A 24,686-nucleotide genomic window follows, 5' to 3' on the forward strand; every position below is an offset into this window, starting at 1 on the left:
TCAAAACCCCCAACTGTGACGTAGACAGACCGAATAGACAAGTAGATAGTGACCGCCTCCCTGTGGAGATCGACCCTACTTACTGCTAGCTTCTGTTAGTGTAACTAGGTATTTTATTTTTGGTACCTGACGACGGTATCAAATTTTGGCGCCGTTACCGGGGAGGCAACTATTTAATTGTTTAATTTTGTCTATTTTTAGCCTCAAGGAATTTATTCCTTGATGTCGTTCTAATCTTTTCCTTTAGTGCTGTTTTGATAGGCCCTATAGGTCCTACCTAGACAGTTCTAGGTAAAAGATCGTCAGAGAGAAGGCTTGAGTACCTTTGACCCTCCACCTATGTTCCATCCTATGGCGCAGTAGGTGGTTTACTGTGGGAGATGTGGTGCTGCTGAGCACAATGCACCTGTTTGCTTAGCGGAAAACGACGAGGTCTATGCGTTTAAGCGGCGTAGACAAGCTAGCAATTCTGCTGCAATTGTGCCGCCACATATACCTTATCAACGAGGCTATCAAAAGCCTCCGTTCATTTGGCCACCGCGACAACAAGCTCCTTCTCCTGATAAACGGAAAGAAGAGATTGCTGAGCTGAAATCTTTGGTGAAGGCACTTGCATTCAAAAAGCAAGAGTATGATAGACATACGTACGCTCAAATCGATGATCTTGAGTCTCAAATAGCTCAGCTAGCCGCTGAGACGACCTTTAGGCACGCGGAGAGTGGTCTTTCCCAGGGAGGACCCGAGTTGCCTATCGTTGCTGATAGTTTATATGACTCGGAGTACGAAGATCTATCCGAAAATGAAGCGAGTTATGAAGATTTCTGCGATGCACTGTGGTCGGTCGCTTTCTTAGCTTAGATTTCGGTTACTTGTCGTTAGGAGTACCTAGACCAAAACAATATTTATAATCTTCACAAACAACTCTACTATTAGTAAAGAGGTAAGTAAAGGTCGGATCCCAAGGGACGGGTATTGATGTAGGATTTTTGATTGCAAGTAGTGGTGTCTAAGGGTGTCACAATTTGGGTTGAGATACGAAGATCACTAAACTAAATAACAATAAAAGTAAACAAGCAAGATGATTAAAAAGAGGTGTAAACAATTGATTAAAAGCACTAGGGTGTCATGGGTTCATAGTGGAATCATGGGATTTGATCATACAAACATGTTTTCAACCAGATGCAAGCAATTTATTTTGTGATGGGATCGAGTTAGTGTATATCTTACAATCCCTAGGAAGGTTTGGCTCACGGAGCCGAATCGATTAGATTGTACAACACCTACAAGTCGACTTAATCCTCCCTATCCAACTATATGCATGGTCTAATGAGACTCGAGTTTGTTTATGTCTTACAAGTCTCATTGAAAAGATAAGTGATGGGTAAAAAAATGCAAGGATTCATAGGCTCGCATTTCATCAAACATAACATGTGCATAGGTTGAAATCTCAACAAGCAAGCAATTAATTATGAAAATATATTAGATTAAGCATAGATCAATTCCCATGATTGTTTCCCCTAACTCCCCATTAGCTCTAGCTAAAGGACTACTCATTCATGATCAAGTTTAGCATGCTAATAAGTTTGTCAACTATACTAAAAAAGCAAAACATGATGAATAAAAGATGTGATTAACAATAATTAAACAAAGGTAAAAGAGATTATACCTACTAGAGATGATTCAAAAAATAAAGCAAAGAATAATAGAAGTAAACTTGATGATTGACGGAAGGTTGTCAATCCTCCAATAAACCCCAAATAATCTTCTAATTACCCAACTAAAACTAAGAACAATTGAGAGATTAAGGAAATATTAAGTTGTGATTAATATTGAAATGTGTATTACAACTCTGGTTAAAACTAAATTAAGAGAATGATTATTGTAAGATGATAATCTAGGTAGTATAATAGGGTATTTATACCAAAATTAAGTACAAGGATTAGGGTTACTAAGGGCTTAAATGACGATTAAGACCCTAAGAGTAGCTTGATAATTTTGCTACTCCCGAGGGACATGCGCGGATCATGCAGAAACTCCCAAGGGAATCCGCGCGTCCTAGCCTGAAGCACGTTTGGTCATGTAAGGAGATCTGCTCGGGCTGGCATCGGGACGTTCGGATCCTGGCTCTGTGACGCTCGTCCTGAGCTCGGATCCTGGGACAGGGTTTTCTCTTGTTCTTGGCTTCCTAACAATCTGTGGGAATTGTCTTGGGGATGCACGGATCTTTCATCATTGCCCATTTCACTTCATTTATTGCTTAGGCTTCTACTGTCGGTCTCCTCTTCGATGCTTGGTCATTAGATGCGATCCATTTAGCTCCATAAATGCAAGGCTATCAGTCCTCTTGATACGTGCATTTTATATAGTCTTTTTAGGCCTCTTTATGCACGTATTTCTATGCTATTCTCGTAGTTTTATGCTACGAAATGCCCCGAATATGCTGCTTTGGTTTGTTTTGCCTTATTTGCAGGAATGGACCTAAAAGTGGTGGAATCAAGCCTTTTGTCGCCTGTTTTGCATGCATTTGGAGGATGAGTGGATTTGGAGCGGGAAATATTGCTGTTACGGGATGCGTGATGCCATTTCGGGAGGTAAATAGACAAGTCAAAGCTGAAATCAACGAAACAAGTGGCTGCTGAAGTCAAAGTTACCTGATCGAGTGCTTTATTGGTCGATCGAGTGCTTTTAGATGGAAGAAGACCTCGATCGAGTACTACTTATACTCGATCGAATTGTGCTATATAGGGGTTCCCTCGATCGAGTGGTTATTTCACTCGATCGAGTGGTTTGAGCTTAATTCTACTCGATCGAGCAGCTTCGAATGGCTCGATCGAGTTGTTTTCTAATGGGCTCGGGCTTTTTAGCTTTAATTTGTGTTTAGGTCAAATAAAATCCTATTTCCTATAAATAGGAAAGCATCAGACGTCATTTGTATCATACTATAGACCATATAAGCTACTTTTGTCCTTTCCTCTGTTAGACACTGTTTCCTCTCTACTTTTCCGGACAATCCTTAGTAATTCTCTTTCCTTATTCTCTTCTTAATTTATGATGTTGTTTATTCTTTTACTTTTCGTTCTTGCCTTTCCCTTATCTATGTCTAGCTAATTCCCCTGCTAGGATCTATGGGAGTCAATGAACCGATGTTAATTGCTAATTAGGTTTATAGATCATTTGTTGTTGTTATGTCTTTGTTGTTAATCACTGCTTATAATTGTATCTAGCTATTTGAATCGATGCATTTAGCCTTTTTTAACCTTGGTAAGCCTTGACCGGCACCGTAAGGTTGGAAGGGGTGAGACCTGTTGGAATATGTGTCCTCCGACAATAATGCGATCACAACTGTCGATCATGATGATCACATGTTTAAATCTCATTTTAAGAATACATGTGGGATGTAATACTTTACAGTCAACTGGTCCACACATATCGGTAATGATTGGCTGACTAGAGTTTGACATTACTGTCGTGCGACGGTGGTAATCAGTTGATCCCCTTAGGTCATACCTAAAGGGTAACACTCTTAATTGATTATTTAATTGATCGTATAACGATACGGGTTAATTAAATCACTTAAAATTGACGGACGATTTTGGAAGTAATATTTACGTATCTCATTATAATTTGATTAAATTAGATACGGTCTAAGTAATTGAAATGTTTTATTACTTGGATGAAATTGTTATTTACGGAAACAATTGAAACGGAATGAATATATATTATTATAAATACAGAATGTTGTAATTTATGACTCGAGAACCCATTACGGTACAAGTAATTATGAATTACTAGGTTAACTTTATAAGTGGCATATTTTATTAATATGTTGATTTTTAATTGTTAAAAATACATTTTATACACATAATGTCATGGAACATGTTACATGTGACAAATTGACAAAATAATGTGTAAAATGGACTTTCCATTTTACACAATATGTACCGAAATAATGGGTGGGTTGGGGTTTGTATTCTGTTTTATAATATATAAAAGAAGCATAATCATTAACCTAATTGATAGCCATGCACACCTAGTTGCTTTTGTGAAGAGCATCTTGGTCATGCATTGCCCCCTTTTCCCACCCCCTACTCGATTTTCCTAGAGCAAAAGGCCAAGGGTTTTTCTCTATATTTTCCCTAATATACACTACAATTGCATGGTGTATTCATTCATTCTTTTAACATCTAAAACATATAGAAATTGTAGAGAGAATATTACTCCTTCTTCCCCTTCTCTTGACCGAAAAACAAGAGACCAAAAACAATATTTTGGGTCAATTTTTATCAAGATTAATATTGTTCTAGTATTAATAATATTAGTCGTTTAAGAGGTTATCTTGGGTATATATCTTTGGGAGGGATTCTAAGCTTGAATCCTTGTTCTTCCATTTAAGGAAAGCTCAAGAACAAGTAAGAAGGAGATCTTAATTGTGCCCTTTAATCCGAAAACTCAATGTAAGAATGACGATTTCTTCCCTTTTCTAATTATGTTTGCATGCATAAGATCTAAATAAATTTTATGACTAAATTAATTGTAACATATATGAATATGTTGTATAATGAGATTAATAATTTCTAACAAGACCTGCAGTGAACAATAGAATGCTTTAGTGAGGGCGGAAGCTAAGCTAATAGTATTTTAGGGCGAATTGAGACCGGAAGGAGATATTCGTTGCCCTCTTAGACCGACACATCGACTAATCTGTGACCTTAGCTGTAATTAACTTACGTTCGTTGATAACCCGACATCCTAGTTTTCTCTCTTTCTTATTAATTTCTCTTATCATTAATTCTCTTCCCTTAATCTTACTTAGTTTAGTTTTATTCAATTCAAAACCCCCAACTGTGACGTAGACAGACCGAATAGACAAGTAGATAGTGACCGCCTCCCTGCGAAGATCGACCCTACTTACTGCAAGCTTCTGTTAGTATAACTAGTTATTTTATTTTTGGTACCTGACGACGGTATCAAATTTTGTCGCCGTTGCCGGGGAGGCAACTATTTACTTGTTTAATTTTGTCTGTTTTTAGCCTCAAGGAATTTATTCCTTGATGCCGTTCTAATCTTTTCCTTTAGTGCTGTTTTGATAGGCCCTATAGGTCCTTCCTAGACAGTTCTAGGTAAAAGATCGTCAAAAGGAAGGCTTGAGTGCCTTTGACCCTCCACCTATGTTCCATCCTATGGCGTAGTAGGTGGTTTACTGTGGGAGATGTGGTGCTGTTGGGCACAATGCAGCTATTTGCTTAGCGGAAAACGATGAGGTCTATGCGTTTAAGCGGCATAGACAAGCTAGCCATTCTGCTGCAATTGTGCCGCCACATCTACCTTATCAACGAGGCTATCAAAAACCTCCGTTATTTTGGCCACCGTGACAACAAGCTCCTCCTCCTGATAAACGGAAAGAAGAGATTGCTGAGCTGAAATCTTTGGTGAAGGCACTTGCATTCAAAAAGCAAGAGTATGATAGACATACGTACGCTCAAATCGATGATCTTGAGTCTCAAATAGCTCAGCTAGCCGCTGAGACGACCTTTAGGCACGCGGAGAGTGGTCTTTCCCAGGGAGGACCCGAGTTGCCTATCGTTGCTGATAGTTTATATGACTCGGAGTACGAAGATCTATCCGAAAATGAAGCGAGTTATGAAGATTTCTGCGATGCACTGTGGTCGGTCGCTTTCTTAGCTTAGATTTCGGTTACTTGTCGTTAGGAGTACCTAGACCAAAACAATATTTATAATCTTCACAAACAACTCTACTATTAGTAAAGAGGTAAGTAAAGGTCGGATCCCAAGGGACGGGTATTGATGTAGGATTTTTGATTGCAAGTAGTGGTGTCTAAGGGTGTCACAATTTGGGTTGAGATACGAAGATCACTAAACTAAATAACAATAAAAGTAAACAAGCAAGATGATTAAAAAGAGGTGTAAACAATTGATTAAAAGCACTAGGGTGTCATGGGTTCATAGGGGAATCATGGGATTTGATCATACAAACATGTTTTCAACCAGATGCAAGCAATTTATTTTGTGATGGGATCGAGTTAGTGTATATCTTACAACCCGTAGGAAGGTTTGGGTCCCGGAGCCGAATCGATTAGATTGTACAACACCTACAAGTTGACTTAATCCTCCCTATCCAACAATATGCATGGTCTAATGAGACTCGAGTTGGTTTATGTCTTACAAGTCTTATTGAAAAGATAAGTGATGGGTAAAAAATGCAAGGATTCATAGTCTCGCATTTCATCAAACATCACATGTGCATAAGTTGAAATCACAACAAGCAAGCAAATTAATTATGAAAGCATATTAGATTTAGCATGAATCAATCCCCATGTTGGTTTTCACTAATTCCCCATTAACCCTAGTTAAGGAAACTACTCACTCATTATCAAGTTTAACATGTTAACAAGGTTGTCAATCATATCAACAAAGCAAAACATGATGAATGAGTAAAGATGATTAACAATAATTAAAAAGGGATTAAGAGAATTATACCTAATAATGATTCCAAAATATTAAGCAAAGAATAATACAAGTACTTGATGAATGATTGGAAGGTTGTCAATCCTCTAAATAAACCCAAATAATCTTCAATTGCCCAAAATAAAGGATGAACAATAGAGAAATTAAGGAAATGAGATTTGTATTAATACTTGATTAAAAGTTAATTACAAGATTAAAGAGAGATTATAATAATATAAACTACACTAAAGATTGATAAGAAGAACATGATAATCTAATTAATACAATAGGGTATTTATAATGGGGATTAGGTGCACAAATTAGGGTTACTAAGGGCTTAAATGACGGTTAAGTCCTTAAGAAAAGTTAAGGAAATGCTCCTCTCGAAGAAAGATGCGAGTCTCCTTTTTGCTAGTCTTTTGAAAATATGCGCATCCTGAGTAGAACAAGAAGAAGCCGGGCTGCACTGGAGAACAATCCGAGCGTCCAAAAGGTCGGGACGAGCGGATTGTGCAGGTGGTGGACGAGCGGTCAGGCAGGTGGGACGCTCGGATTGTGGAGCTCTTGGACGAGCGTCCCGATGCTGGGACAAGCGGATTCCAGTCCAGCGAGCTTTTTTCCTTCTTTCCTTCTTCCAACAATCCTCAGGGATCTTGTTGGAGATGCAAGGATCTTCTTCATCATTGCCCATCTACTACATTATTTACAAAGGCCTTCTAGTCTTGTCTTCACTTTGATGCTTGGTCATTAGATTCGATCAATTTAGCTCTATTTTGCCATGAAAATGCAAGGTTTGCACTCCTCTCCTACCAAGGAAACAAAACCTCAAAAAATATGAAAAACAAAGGACTAAAGATAGTAAATGACCCAAATATGCACTAAATATCATAGGAACGAGGCTAATTCGGGGACTAAATATGCTCAAGAATTGGTCACATCACACTGCAAAGATCACTCGATCGAGCTAGTAATAGTGCTCGATCGAGTGGATTACCAGAGAAAACGTTCGATCGAACAGTTGATTCCACTCGATCGAATATTTGTGTTGAGGAAGTCCTTGATCGAGCAGTTCACTGTGTTCGATCGAGTGAAAATCAGGAAGGAAGCTCTCGATCGAGTTCTATTTTTGCTCGATCGACTAGTTTGGCCAAAGAGAGCATTGATTTGTCACATGGGTTCATTTTGGGTGACGATTTTTATGAAGACAATGGATACGGTGAATCTCCCCTTTTCAAAGCCGAGTTGGATGACTTGGAGGCTGCGATATATGAGACAGAACCCACCAAGGAGAGTAACGAGGTAGCTGAGTCAGCAATTGTTCCTGGCACGGAAGAGGTAATGTATTCTACTGTCGATGAATCCGCCGTTTGGAGCAACTAGCCAGAGGTAGTAAGCGGTAATTTCATTACTGTTGGTATTAATAGTACACTATCTCACATGACTCTTAATTTTTCATTTGATGCTCTACCTCCTCCCGGTGAGACGAATTATTTAACTATTTTTCACCATACCTGTCATCAAAAACTCATTAAACTGAAACGGTGCCTTAGACTATTCTTAATTTCTCCTGAGCTCCTATATTTTGTGGACAAATTTAGGAATTGTCATAGAAAATTTGTTAGACTTAAACGATTATACATGCTATTTTCCTATGTTACTTTTATACTATGGGGTTACTTACATTTTTGTGTAGCACATGTGCAGTTGTTTGATCTATTGCTGCGCGCTTTGAGCTGTTTTGACCAGGCTATATTATAGAGGCTCGAAGAAAAGAAGGTCGAGCTGGGACCTGACTGAAACTAGCGCTACCCGGGAGGCAACCCGGAGATTTAATTTTTAGTTTTTTTTTCAAACATTTCATTTCATTTTAGTTGTAATAATTGGTCTTCGTACTATAGACTAGATCAGTTACGCTTGTTTTGTTAGTTTTGCGGGCTATTTTATTGCGTCTTTGCAGGAATCCATTGAGGATGGCTCGATCGAGTGCTTTTTGTACTCGATCGAACCATTTTGCTGCTGTTTCTACTCGATCGAGTATATATTCCTCTCGATCGAGTGCCTGCCAAAGAGAAACCTTCGATCGAGAGCCCTTCTTCCTCGATCGAGCTGTTTTTAAAGCCCACGTCACTCGATCAAGTAATCTACTCTCTCGATCGAGTGCTTTTGCTTTGATTAGCTTCCTACGACGTTACTGTGCAGCTGTTGGCGACCTCCCACGTTGTTGGCTGGTTTGGGGAGGTCCATATTCGCGTATTTTGTGAGTTTATCGCATCTCCACTCTGTCTTTTTTAGTTTGCATTTCCTTTCCCTGTTTTGGGTACAATGAGGGCATTGTACGGTTTGGTTTGGGGAGGTTATGCATCAATATCTGTGTCTGCATATTATTTTTATTGCATTTCTGTTGTCATGTTTAATTTCTGTTTGCATTGTTTATTTTTATAAAATTCAAAAATCTCATAAAAATTCAAAAAAATTCCGAAAAATCAAAAAAAATTTCACATATATTTTTGCATATAGGTCGAGTCGGAACGGTGGATTTCAATGATGATATTGCACTATTATTTGTCTTTTTACTTAAGCCTTGCATAAATTAATATTCTTTTAGCATTGTTATCCCCAAACCGAACCTTTACTCGTCCCGAGTAAAGAGGTGACAAAAACTAGGATCCTTATTCAAACTAACCTACTAATATAGCCGATGTGAGACAATTAGCGGGTCTCAATCCGCCCCTTCAACTCACAACAAGACAACCATGAGGTAGGATGCCTTCTTGCAAGGCAAGGTGGGTCTTGCCAAAATGGCAACACATCCAATCATTAAGACACACAAAATCAAGTAATGGATGCATCTACAAAAAGAATAGCCACTTTCCTCATCTAAGTGGTGGAAATTATCTAAAGGGGAAGCGATTCAAGGGTACACACTCCTTCATAGATATGGTTTCTTCAAACTACTAAGCCTAGAAGGATACGAATAAATCACCTCCAAGTTGCGTCAAGCTAGGGTACCTTTGTTCTTAATCGTTAAATGCTTTTGTCAAGAATAGACTCCCTATGGTGTTAGAAACACTGGAGGATCGCGGAATTCCCCTTCTTGCCTAGACAAGAAGAAGGGTCGTCCCCTCTCTACCATGCATAAAAGTGGATACGATGGATAAAGGGATCAATAGTAATTGAGTTTCATTTGGGAGTTTGCTTTTGTTGTTGTTTTTCCCTCCAATTTCTTGTGGCATATAACATTTGAGAACATTTTCTTTTGCCATTTTTTTTGATGTTTTTGCATTTCAATACTTGACAACTTTCAACTTTTTGCATTTTCTTTTGAACATTTTCAAAGTCACCCCAATTGGTAACGAGGGTGCCTTATTTTTGAAGCATAGGAGTTTTCTTTTTGCTCCTCTTTTCTTTTGATGCAATTTGCAAACTTTTTGGCTTTTCATTTCTTTTCTTGAACTCAAATTTTGCACAATTTTTGTGCCCATTCCCTTTGATGACAAAATGTATGGTAGAACATGGATGGATGATGGTTGCATGGTTTCAAGGGTCACCTTGGAATAAACGGTAGCGAAGGAGTTATCACACCACTAGGTACTCTAGACAAGGCCTTAATCCATGGGTCAAAGGATACTAGCATGACACATCCTAGGGTGTTTTACAAGTATTCTAACAAGCAATGTCTTAAGAAGAAAAAACATCTAATAGGGCCTATATACACTTGTCAAGCTTCCCAAATAGACGGTTTCACAAATTTTTTTCTAACATGCAACTACATGCCATGATGCAACTAACATTTATACATCCTAATGGCTTCTACCAACTAATATGCCAAATAATTTAAATGCAAGTCCTAAATTCACATTGTTTATACCGCATCAATCAAAATAAAGCCACATAGTCATTAACATAAAGAGGAAAAAGGAGATTGGAAAGATCATACCATGCGGTCTTCATGATCCTCATGTCTCGGATGTGGCGTAGTCGATCAATGTGAAAGAGGATAAACAAACACAATATATACAAAACAATATATACAATACTACACTACAAAGGAAATGAACATGTTTTTGGATTTTTTGAATTTTTCAAATTTTTATGGTTTTTATGATTAATGAAATAAAAAGACATATTTTTGTGATTTTTCGAAATTTTTTTGATTTTTATGCATTTTTGGAATATAAATTCCCATCCCCCGCTTTATTTTGGACATTGTCCTCAATGTATATGTAGGAGTAGGAATGAAAAAGAAATACATTTTTTTGGATTTTTGATTTTTGAAATAAAGTACAAATGCAATGATATGATATGAATGAATGCATGCTCTAACTAAATGCAATTCTATATGACATATATAACAAATGAATGCAATCTAAACCATATTATATGATGCATGTTTTAAACTATGGTCACTTATGATCAAACCTCCCCAAACCGATTTAAACACTATTTCTAGTGTAGAAAAGAATAGGATTGGTCATTAGTGACTATGCATGAATTCTAGTCTATATGCAACTAACTACATGAATCATGTGAGATATATTATAATGCAACTATACTATATGAACTAACTAATGTAAGTGCAATATGAAATATAATATAAATGCAAGTGAAGGCTAAACTAAATACAATGCACTATATAAAAGAAAGAGGGAGAGAAGATTATCATACAAATGGAGGTGGTGAGGTAGGCATCTCTCACTCGTCATCATCATCTTGGTGGTAGCCATACCTACTAGAACTTCCTCCTTGGTCATACCCTCCTCCTTGACCAGAGTATCCTCTACCTTGACCATCAAAGTTCCCGGCTTGGTTCCCTTGATTAGGGAACAAAAGGTGTGGTTGAGCCCAAGATGGTCGAGGGCCATTAGGGTCGATATACCCTTGTTGTGCCATTTGATAGTACTGAGGATAGAGGGCCACGTAGTTATCAACCCGCCTATTGTGTACTCCGAGATTAACCTTGTTCATAAGGTTCATCAAGTCATACATATCCCGAGCATTGGGGATTTTTGGTGTGAATGGCGTATGAGGAGTAGGGTATGGTGGGATAGGCACATAGGACGGCGGGGCAATGGGCCTTGCCGGTGCCCACAAGGTTGTGGAGGTTGGCAGGGTACTTATTCTCTTTGCGGGGGGTTGGGGTGGATTTGGATGTCGAGAAGGTTGCTCGGCCTAGGCGAATACGGGCTCAACCTTGGGTCGGTACCGGGTATATTCCACCCCGAAAGAATAATAGAGGAACACCCTTTTGTGAACCATTCTACATTCCCATTTTGAGTGTAGGCACACCACCGGTGGTGGTTGAAGATGGCGTCCTCATCAATCAAAGTACTACCCTCAAGAGGTGTATAAGTCCCATGGGTGTTGAACCCGGGACAAAGGTAGTTAGCCAAGATAGTAATTAGACCTCCCATCACGAAGGTCATAAGTTGGGAGTTCCCTTGAGAGAAATCATAGAATCTCGTAAGCATCTCAAGGGGGGTATTAAAGTTGTACCTCCTTGTCCCCCGAACATTCAGATAGGACTCAAGAAATGTTAAGTCGAGGAGAGTGCACCTATCTTGCTCATATCTCCCATTAATGGTGCCGGCTACGAAACGTTCGGTGATCCGAATCACCGGGTGTTGAGTAGCAAAGGTGTAGTATTGTTTTTGTGAATGAAGTCCCTCCCGGAAATAGCCTTCCAAACTAGGTCCACATCAAAGTCGGAGGGTTTCTTGATGTTGCTTGTTGGTACTACAAGACCAAAAATTTGAGCAAATTGGTCAAGTGATAGGCTATGGTCAAGGTTGCACAACCGGAACTCCATACCAACATTGTTCCGTGTGTTCGAAACAATATGAAGGCTACTCAAAAATTCAAAGGTAAGGCTAATGTACGTCTCTTTATGGGCATGGAATAATTTCCCATCCCCAAACTGTCAAAGAACATTTCGGTTTGGTACCTTTTACCTAGGATTTCTAACACCCTAGTGTCAATAAATTGAGTCGGTTCGTAATGCTTACCTAGCAACTTGACGAACTTAGCGCGGTGGTCATCGGATGTGAAGAGTACCTCCGGAAAGTTCTCAAGTTGCTCCACCCCTCCTCTTATCACGAGATGGAAGCTTCTTGGTACCATCATTTCTTGAGGGGATGAAGAAGATGAGCCCTTGCGTTTCTTGGTAGCGGCTTCAACAAGGTCTTGGCTTTTCCCTTGAGATTCATCATTTTTTATTTGGAAAAGTTAGGTTTTGGTTGGTTTTTTTTGTGGAGGGAGTGTTTGGAGATGAAGATTAGTGGATTAGGTTTAGATAAGATGAGGAAATGAGGGATGGTGGGGGTATTTTTATAGAAAAGAGGGGTGGGACGAGCGGCTGAGGGTCGGGCTTGGGCGGATTAGTCGAGGTAAGAGTAGGAATCCGAGCGTCTTTATGGTCGGGACGAGCGTCTTGCTGCATTTGGTCTGAGCGTCTTAGCAAAAATCCGCTCGGATTTCATTCCAGGGATCCTGTTTCAGCTGGGATGGAGAAAAGACAAGCGTACCGAGCTTGGGACGAGCGGCTGAACTGAGACGAGCGTCTTCTTCAGAATCCGCTCGGATTCAAGCCTAGCGCGAAATTTTTCTTCTGGTGTCCTTCAGGACGAGCGTCCAACTGATAATACGGGCGTCTTTTTTTGGACGAGCGTCTTGCTTCATAATCCGCTCGGATTTCATGTCAACGCCAAACAGTACCCTTAGGACGAGCGTCCTGCCTTCGGGACGAGCGTCCCTCGCTGCTTTTGAAACTTTTCTTTCTTTTCTTTTCAAGATCTTACCCTTGCACCCTTTTGTCATTCCTCCTTATCTTTTTCTGAAATTTTGCTCAATAAAAATGTAAGGAAACTCTCTCTCACTACTCTCATGCAAGAAATTATAAATAAAAGTGCTAAAATGTAGAATATTATACAAGGCAAATGTTCAAGGAATATCTTACAAATGGTGGTTTGAGATATGACTCCACCAAACAAATTTAAATTGTAGACATTCTTGTCCATAGAGCTCAAGGCTCTTAGAAGGAGATCGAAAGCTTGTGAACAAGCTCCAAATAGGCATAAGTTGTTGGAATAAGTGTCCTCCGACAATAATGCGATCACAACTGTCCATCATGATGATCACATGTTTAAATCTCGTTTTAAGAATACATGTGGGATGTAATATTTTACAGTCAACTGGTCCATACATATCGGTAATGATTGGCTGTCTAAAGTTTGACATTATTGTCGTGCGACGGTGGTGATCAGTTGATCCCCTTAGGTCATACCTATACGGAAATACCCTTAATTGATTATTTAATTAATCGTATGCCGATACGAGTTAATTAAATTGCTTAAAATTGACGGATGATTTGTGAGTGAGATTAACGTGTCTGATTATAATTCGATTAAATTAGATACGGTCTAAGTAATTGAATTGTTTTATTATTTAGATAAAATTATTGTTTACGAAACAATTGAAATTGAAATTGAATGAATAATTTATTATAAATGCAAGACGTTGTAATTTATAATTTGATAAACCGTTTTGGTACAAGTAATTATGAATTACTAGTTGATTTTTTATATGACATATTTTATGAGTCTGTTGATTTTTAATATGTTAAAAACACATTGCAATTTCACATGTCAAGTAACTTGTCACATATCTCACAATTGACAAATGACAAAATAAAATGGACCATCCATTTTATGTTAAAAGTGCCGAAAATATTGAGGGTGTATAAGGTTTAAATTGTGTTAATTATTTAAGTGGAGAACAAAATTATTAGCTACCTAATTGTAGCCATGCAAGCCTACTTTCTTGGGAAGAAAATGAGCACCATGCATTGGCTCACCACCCCCACCGGTTTTTCTAAGAGGGAAATATAAAGTTTTTCCCCTATTATTCACTACTTCATCTAACATATTTTCTAGTGTAAAAAAATAGAAATTTCTCTCTACACATTGTGAAACTTAGAGAAATAAAAACCTCTCTAAATCATTCCTCTCTTGGCCGAAATATACAAGAGAGAACAAAATTTATTTTGTGTCAAATTTTAAGTAAGACTTGTATTATTTCTAGTACAAAATAATATTAGTTATTAGGGGATTTCCTTGGGTATTCACTTTTGGGAGAGGTTCTATTTTGGACCTTTTGTTCATCCATTATTAGGAAAGCTCAAGAACTAACAAGAAGGTGATCTTGTTGGTGCCCTAATATCCGAAACCTCAATGTAAGATTGACGATTTCTTCTTTTATCTTGCTTTAGTTTGCATGCATAAGATCTAGGATTTATTTTATGACTAAATAAATTTGTGCATATATGAATATGTTAAATTAATGATATTAATGAATTCCAACAAGCGGTATCATGAGCCTTAAGTTGTTTGCATGCAAATCGGTTTATAGTTTTTCCGAGTTATATGATTAACATACAAAACTAATTAATTTGGTTTTATGAAGATAAACCTTAAAATAACCTTGCATGTTAAAAGTTTCTGGTCCTAAGTGATTTTTAGGACATTTTGGTTTATTTTTTGATTTTATTGTTCATTTTATGTAATATTGGCATTAAAATGTGATTTTTATGATAAAAATGTAATTTTTGGACGAAAAACAGTTAAGCTTAGAATTTTTTAGTGGTTTTTGGATATGTTTTCACATATATTATCTACTTATGGCCTGTAAATTTTCATGATAAAATGAGTTGTTTTGCTCGAAATATGGATTTTTCAAGTTAAAATCGTATTTAAATGGGTAAATAGGTTAATATGAGTTATATTTCGAATCTGGTCAAGGAAATTTAGTATGTTGTCACATGAAATTTTACAAGATGTGTGTAAAATATTTGGCTATAATGAAGTCTTTATGCATGATTTATGAATTTTTGATGAAAAATCACAAAAATAGTGAATATAATTAGTAATAAGGCTAAAACATACTTCATGACTAAAGGAAAAACGTCACATGTTGCATTTTATCATATATTTCAGATCTAAAAGTGAAAAGTTGATAAAAATAATTTTTCTCATATTTTTTATGGTCATAATTGTTAAAATCGATAAACCGCAACATTGTTTTTCACGATAAATTTTCGAAATTTTTAACCTAAGTTTTGAACATTATGAGTGTCATGGTATTTTTCCAGAATGTTCATGAGTTTAAATTTCAAATTTCGAATTTATTTGAAATTTTTATAATTTAATTTGAAGTTTATAGCATAATTTTGTATTTTAGGTCCATTTATGAACAATATTAAGAAATCAAGGTTAATTATTGTCAAAATGCTAGTGGAGACTAATTTTGAGTCCTAAGATGGTTAGGGTAATTAACTTGTACATAAATATGAATTTATGTAATTATTGTGATTTTAAAAGGTTAAATCACACAAATCCGTAAAAACCGATTAATATACGATATTGGCTCTTTAAACGCGATTTAGCATAAAATTTAGCATGTTCATACATATTATAATGCTGCATTTTATTTATGATTGTCATATTTTAATTTTATGTAATTTTTGAATTATGTAATTTTACTTAGTATGGCCTTAGTTTTAATTGGTATTACCCGAAATGTATGAGAATATCGATTCGGTTGTAATTATTGGGATCTCGTATCACCGTTTTGTAATTTAATAGATTTATTTTTATTTCAATTACAAATGTATAATAGGAAATTATGTAATTCATTTTGTAATTTAATTATTCCGGAGTTCCTTGAAGACGGTGCCACTCGAGAAGGCGATCCATCAAAGAAAGTGTTGCCTTGAAATGCGTGTCAAGACCGAGGTTCAAGGGACCAAAGGAGTTGGTTTCCGAATTTGTAATAGTTTATTAAATTTACTATTTTAGGAAGGCCATACTAGTATTTTATTTTTATGCTTTGCATTTTATTTATATGTTGCATGCATCGCTAAATCGCCATAACTAAACATGCATTTTAAATCGAGTTTATCGACCGTGTCAATTACAATTATCGTAGTTCACCGCTTTAGTTCACTTAAAACGTGATAGATAATAAATTGACATGACCTCTCGCTAAAATAAACAATTGAGACTTAGCCTTACCAAAAAGTAGAAACCATGAAAACCTATTTCAAGAGGGAGTGAACTTTGGGTTGAACTCAACAAAAGTATTCTTGACGATTGCCGGATGTGTTTTGGGCTAAAGATAAATATTAATGTAATTTTATCGACCAAGAGTTCTAAAAGTAGAATCGATTAAAGCGTTAATCCACCGAGTTATATTGATAAGGGATGAATCGGCCCTACCGTGCCCAAGTTAATATGAATTTGGATCTTGGAATCATTTATCAAGTTGGGTAGAGGTCACTAGATAAATGCAATAAAACTTGTATAAATTAAAATTAAAAAAAAATTACGAGTATTATTATTATTTTGAAAACGACAAATGTTTTATTCCTTCTATTTTTGTTTTGTAGACCACTTTTATTTCTCATAACAAATGGCCGCGCCAAACACCAACGCCGCACCTCTCACTAATGTTTCATGGCTCCGATCCTTCATGGATCGTTGTAAACTTGAAAAGAATGGGTCAAATTTCTCCGATTGGGATGTCGAACTCAAATTAGCCGCCCAAGGTGACGACAAGCTTCGTTACCTCACCGAGGCCTCTCCACCCGAACCTAATGCTAGGTCGAGTGCCGCCACTAGGGAAGCATATGAGGCTTACCACAAAGAGTCTGCCGCTATGAAAAATGTGTTGATTTTTGCTATGGAGGCGGATCTCCAAAGGAGAGCCTTTAAAATGGGCACCGCTAATGAAATCTATTCCAAACTTGCGACAATGTTTCACAAACACCGAGGATCATCCAATATGAGGCGGCCTCGGCATTCTTTGATCTCGATTTTAAGGAGGGCCAAAAGGTTAGCCCTCACGTGCTCAAATTGTTGGAGCTAGTCGAGACATTGAAACTTCAAAAGGTTGAAATCCCCAAGGAGCTCATTGTTGATAGGATTCTTCACTCCTTATCCAAGGTCAAAGCATATGTACAATTCCGGGTGAAAACAAGGACTTGTCTCTTGAAGAGTTACACAAGTTACTTGTGCAAGCCGAAAGAGACATGGGGCTAAATGTTAACCCACCTAAGGATGTGCTTAATATAAGCACTAAAGAGCAAGGGGAAGTTCAAGAAGAATGGGAAAAAGGGTAAGAGGCAAGCTCACGTGTCCACCAAGGCTAAGACTTTTGAAGCTAGCACTTCCAAAACCAAGAAGGGTCCTCTTGATAAATGCCATTATTGTAATGGTGTTGGACATTGGAAGAGGAATTGTTCCAAGTATCTTGGTGACATCAAAGCTGGAAAGATCACTCCAGTAGGTAAATGATTATCCTTTCTTTTATGTTTCTAGTTCAACTATGGTATTTTGATATAAAGTTGTGATAATGTATTCCCTTTTTATTGTAAATAGGGGCTCCTCCAAGCAAAGACTAGGGAAAAGAGAAGCAAGCTTGAGAAATCATGAAGGAGCTAGGAGTAGCTAACAATGAAACTTGGCTTTTATTATTGTCTTTATTTTAATGTTATGAATTTTAGAACTATTTTGATTTCCGTGTTCGACATGGAAATGTGTGATCCTTTAAACAATGGTTGTATTTTGGATTATGGTGGCTTGGCTTGCAACCCAAGTCACCCCTTTTATCGTAATTGTTTGTTCTAAATATTCGTCTTTACATGCTTGCACATAGAAACATATGATCATCTACTTAAGATGATCCCATAGACAACATAATGATTGGATTCATTATATGACCACAAGCTTAAGGCTTGTGTATGATCAATTATAAAGTGATGTTGAGTTGATGAACTCTTCTAAAGGAATGTCAATTACCAAATCTAAAATCTATTAGTCAATCTATGAGATAGTCCTCCTTCTACTTCAAAATCATTTTTTGTGTCTCATAAGCTATCTTTAAATATCTAGTGTATTTATTCTAAAGATAGAGTGGGAGAAAAACGAAGACACAAAGAGTACAAAGAATAATTTGTATGCTTGAGTAAATGTGATCTACGGAAGAAAGAATGATTTGTATACCAAAATAGATAGTATACATGAATAGATGAGATCTATGGTCTTGAGTAGATGAGATCTACATGACAAAAGAGACCAACTGAAGTAATCAAAAGAATATGTTCTTAAGATAACTACAAGAGGAGACCAAAAGAAAGTTTTGAAATAAAATGACTAAAGAAAAGTGTCAACAAGAGATTTTATGACCTAGATATGAATAAGAGTTTCAATATTGATATTTACTTAAGAGCCTAAATGAAACAAAGTTGCAAAGAAAGATATGCCGATGCCTACAAGAGCTAAGTTAATTGTTAACCACGCTAGTGTCGTTACTTAACCTCATTATGAAAATGAAATGGTTAAACCTTCTTCCGAAAAGGGTATTTTGAGAAGGACGTATATTAAATGGGATTTCACTTTTAAATAATGACATTGCTACGCATCATCATAAAAATGAATGAGTTAGAGATTAAAATCTCTTTCCATAAGTTTAAGATTGAAACCTTTTCAAAAGGGGTATTTTGAAAGGATATGTTGGGAACATATATGGTTTTATCTTAATAACTTGGCAAAGCAAAATGTATTTCAATTCTTGAAATGTTTCGATTGAGTAGTCAATTACGAAACATGTGGAATTGAGTGGGAGTTTGAAATTATCATGTGAAGACATGAAATTTAGTGGGAGCTATCATCTTGTAAAATTTATAACTCATTACTCATTGAGAATGACGAGCTAGTAATATCTTCAAAAAGAAGTATTTGAGTTTTCAATTCTGGATGAAAATGGACTAAGATGAATCCAATCACATCATGGGATGTTGGATAGGCATTAAGATATGCACATCATATCAACATGAAATGTAGGTTGTTCATATCGATGAAAATAGAATTACCATAAGCAGTCATGGTCATTCATTGAACCTAAGAATGGTTGATCACATGATTAAAGATTACTAATGTTTCCGCCATTAGAATAATCATGCACATGTCCAATAATGAATCATATGCTTAAGAGCATGATGAGTCATTGGTAAGCCATTGAAGAATCGTCATGAATTCTCAAGAAGAACTAATGAGCTATTCTAGTGTTTGACAGAACACTCGCTTATGTGACAAGAAGTTGCACATATTGAAGTTTGAAAACGCGTAAGGATTTATGAAAATACTAAGCTATTTAAGATAAAAAGAGAAATAAGAAGTTTGAAAAGATACTTGGTTATAGTAAGAAGTTACTCAAAACTAGTATTTTCAAAATTTGCTAGGGCTTAAGAGAAGTGCTAGGCTAATCATCTTGACAATTGTTGCAAGATCCTGCAAAACATATACCTAGTACATTATGAGCTGGAAGAACACTTGACTAGTGTGAGTTATGTCGTCCACCATAATAAGGTTGTTATGTGATAAACAACAAGAAAGTTCTTCTAAAGTAAAGAACCTAAACCTAGTTTGGGAAACTAGATGTGTACTTGCTGAGATTCATGCTATGTGAGACAAACATGATAATAAAGAAAATGCAATTCAAGAGGTTGAACACATGGACACATGATGTGTTCAACTCATGTTGCAAATAACTAGTGTTTACACACCTACTATATACATCACAAGGTGGTAATATGGTATTGACTACCCGAATGTGAGGTTCACATTTGTCGTTTGAGTTACTAATAACTCACCTTATACTTTGTAACATCCAAACGGGTTGTAGAGACAATTGAACCCCGTTAAAGTGAACACGGATTAGCATTGTATTCGCCTATAGTCACTTGCATGAGGTGACGTCTCGAAGTGACTAGAGTGTGATGCGATTGATGGCAAGTTCAAGTGCCATAGAGTCATGTGAGATGACTAGTCGATCACATAGACAAACTGTTAGGAACACTTTGTCGGGCTAATGACCGCTTATAGAGTTCTGGAAAATTTATATAGCCTGGTCGTGGCGAGGGCTACTATAGTATTCTAATGAGTCGATTCTTTTGACTAAAGACTGTTCGCCTAAGGTGGCACAGTTTCAGATTAACTTTGATTTATGTTACTACGACCTTCGTAAATGGGGTCAAATGGGCATATTTTGGGTTATGATGGTTGTGGCTAGTCGAAGGGAATAAGTGCGATAGGAATTGTCCACCCCTTGTCAGGGTTATAACAATATCTAAGGGCCACTCGAGGAGTAATGAACTGGAAATGCGTGGCCACGCTCGGAAGGTATCTATGGTAGATCATTCCGGTCAATCAGTTATTCTCCAGATCGAGGAAACCACTCTCGATATGATCACTTGCAAGTACGACCTGAAAGACACCTTGCATTGAGTGGGAGATAGTAATAGGACAAAAGAATTGGTGACGCACACTTGTCGAGGACAAGTGGGAGATTGTTGGAATAAGTGTCCTTCGACAATAATGCGATCACAACTGTCGATCATGATGATCACATGTTTAAATCTCGTTTTAAGAATACATGTGGGATGTAATATTTTATAGTCAACTGGTCCACACATATCGGTAATGATTGGCTGTCTAGAGTTTGACATTACTGTCGTGCGACGGTGGTGATCAGTTGATCCCCTTAGGTCATACCTATAGGGAAATACCCTTAATTGATTATTTAATTAATCGTATGCCGATACGAGTTAATTAAATTGCTTAAAATTGACGGATGATTTGTGAGTGAGATTAACGTGTCTTATTATAATTCGATTAAATTAGATACGGTCTAAGTAATTAAATTGTTTTATTACTTAGATAAAATTATTGTTTACGAAACAATTGAAATTGAAATTGAGTGAATAATTTATTATAAATGCAAGACGTTGTAATTTATAATTTGATAAACCGTTTTGGTACAATTAATTATGAATTACTAGTTGATTTTGTATATGATATATTTTATGAGTATGTTGATTTTTAATATGTTAAAAATACATTGCAATTTCACATGTCAAGTAACATGTCACATATGTCACAATTGACAAATGACAAAATAAAATGGACCATCCATTTTATGTTAAAAGTGCCGAAAATATTGAGGGTGTATAAGGTTTAAATTGTGTTAATTATTTAAGTGGAGAACAAAATGATTAGCTACCTAATTGTAGCCATGCAAGCCTACTTTCTTGGGAAGAAAATGAGCACCATGCATTGGCTCACCACACCCCTCCCCGCCGGTTTTTCTAAGAGGGAAATATAGGGTTTTTCCTCTATTATTCACTACTTCATCTAACATATTTTCTAGTGTAAGAAAATAGAAATTTCTCTCTACACATTGTGAAACCTAGAGAAATAAAAACCTCTCTAAATCATTCCTCTCTTGGCCGAAATATACAAGAGAGAACAAAATTTATTTTGTGTCAAATTTTAAATAAGACTTGTATTATTTCTCGTACAAAATAATATTAATTATTAGGGGATTTTCTTGGGTAATCACTTTTGGGAGAGGTTCTATTTTGGACCTTTTGTTCATCCATTATTAGGAAAGCTCAAGAACTAACAAGAAGGTGATCTTGTTGGTGCCCTAATATCCAAAACCTCAATGTAAGATTGACGATTTCTTCTTTTATCTTGCTTTAGTTTGCATGCATAAGATCTAGGATTTATTTTATGACTAAATAAATTTGTGCATATATGAATATGTTAAATTAATGAGATTAATGAATTCCAACATAAGTATGGTTTGCTTAACTTTAAGACGAAGCTTGGCCAAGGAATTTTGTCATTCATTCTTGTTTTCTTCCTTTTCTTGGCACTTGAATATTTGCGATGCTTCAAACCGATTAACCCATGATTCTTGTTAGCGTAAGGTAGGAAGATGGTTCATGGTTGTCCGGAGACTTCCACTCACTACCTTTTTCTTCGACTTTGGTGATGATGATAGCATTTGAATTTATCAATCCTTCAAGAGTAGAAGGAGAATTCTCATAACATTGATGACCGGATACCTTAGGAATTGATGTTGTGGGTGCCAAATTTCCACAAGTAGCTTCATGTGCAAGTTTCTTTTTGAGCTTTTCCACCAAGTATCCTTTGTATGATGTCTTGACCTTTTGGAGGAGATCCACCATATCGTCGTCAACAATCATAGGTTCCATAGTGGGTGTAAAGTACTCTTCATGGGCGATAAGGAAGGAACATTTTTCTTCGTGATAAGATACCTCAAATTTCTCAAGGATAGGCTCCTCAAGAAGAGTAACCTCATACACTTCTGTTTCCTTACCCCATGAGTTCTTGCAAAGCACGATTTTATCATCATAGCTATCTTCATAAGAATCATAGATGGGCGCTTCATTCAACTCTTTCTCCAACATCTCAAAGTTCACATCAAAAGTCACACCCTCATACTCACAAAGGCTAAGAGTATTTGCCTTACTCAACCTCATATCTTCTTCATCAAACACCACACTTTCATACTCACAAGAGCTCAAAGAGTTTGGCTCTTCCCACTTCTCATTTTCCATATCAAAGGTTACTACTTTAAATTCACATTCATGATCAATGTCCAAAGAATGGTGGGGAGTGATTGCTTGGGATTCTTTCATTTGGGCAATTTGAATCTCCAACTCCTCACCTTGGGCAACAATGCCTTGAAGAACATTGTCCCTCTTTTGGCTCTCCTCTATCATTTATTTGAAGAAGTTTTGTTGATCTCCCATCATTTGGAGAATCATATTTTGAATGGGCTCTTTTTCTTGTTGTGGGTGGGTGTGAAAATGGTTGTATTGTGGCAATTGAAAGTCATTATGAAGCGGGTATTGAGTGGGTGGTTGTTGTGGATATTGGATGTGGTGATTTCGGTGGGAAAAATTGGGGTAGTGGTTAGGATTTTCATTGTACAAATAGTAAGGTAGGTTTGTGTTGACTTGCTTCTCAAACTCCCTATACCCAAAGTCATACTCAAAAGATCCACCACATACTCCATGTATCAAGTCTTGGGTCATCATCATAGCCAAGATAAAGATACAACTACAAACATGGAAACTACAAGAAAACGGTAAAAACGAAACTTAAGGAACAAGTTCCTCAAGGTGAAAGCACAATTAAAATAGACAAACAAGTAAGAACTTAATCACATAGCCGGCAGCGGCGCCATTTTTGACGTGAGCGTGTCGTTGTACACCCAATCAAAACACATTTATAATTCTCAACAAAATAACTAGTTAGTGGTTAAGTCGAGGTCGATCCATGGGACGGTGTGCTTTGGGTTCTAAGTCTATCTATCTCAATTTATGCTAGTGTCACAATTGATTTGGGTTTGTAGTTGTGTTCTAGACTAATGCAAGCAATAAAGTATAATAAGCAATAAAAGGAAGGATGTAAACAAATGATTAAAAGTGCTAGGATTTCATGGGGTCATAGGGGATCCATGGGAATTGATCATACAAACATGTTTACAAAGTTGCAAGCAATTAATGTTGTAAAGGAACCGAGTTGGTGTATGTCTTACGGTTCTTAGGAAGAGTTGGGTCCCGGAGCCTAATCGATTAGATTGTACAACACCTACAAGTCGACTTACTTTCCCCCTAATCACTTCTATGCATGGTCTAACTAGACTCGAGTTGGTTTATATCTTACAAGTCAAGTTGAATAGATAAGAGATGGTTATAAATGCAAGGATTCATAGGCTTAGCATTTCATCAAACATAACATGTGCATAGGTTGACATCACAACAAGCAAGCAAATTTATTATGAAAACATATTAGATTAAGCATGATTATTTCCCCATGTTGGTTTCCCCTAATTACCCACTAATCCTAGTTTAGTAACTACTCACTCATTATCATGGAAAACATGTCATTAATGGTGTCAATCATTACAACAAGTATAAACATGATAAGAGCTTAAGGAAATAAACAATAAAAGGGTAAAGAGTAAATGAATTATACCAAACTTGAGATGATCCAAATAAAGCAAAGAATAAAAGAAGAGAACTCAATTGATTGATGAAGAGTTGTCAATCCTCCAATAATAACCCAATAATCTTCAATTACCCAAAAGTAACAAACTTGAACAATAATTAAAGAGAGATGAATGTGAAATTTGTGGAAAGATTAAAGAGTAATTTATTCTAATCTACTCCTAATCTAATCTAAGAGGAATTTCTAATGTTTAAGCCCCCTTTGATTACCATCAAAATGGGGTATTTATAGTAGTGCCTCATTAGGTTAACTAAGGCTAAATTAGTAATTAACAATTCTAAATTCT

The sequence above is a fragment of the Silene latifolia genome, chromosome 11 (genome assembly GCF_048544455.1).
Source record: "Silene latifolia isolate original U9 population chromosome 11, ASM4854445v1, whole genome shotgun sequence".
Lineage (NCBI taxonomy): Eukaryota > Viridiplantae > Streptophyta > Magnoliopsida > Caryophyllales > Caryophyllaceae > Silene > Silene latifolia.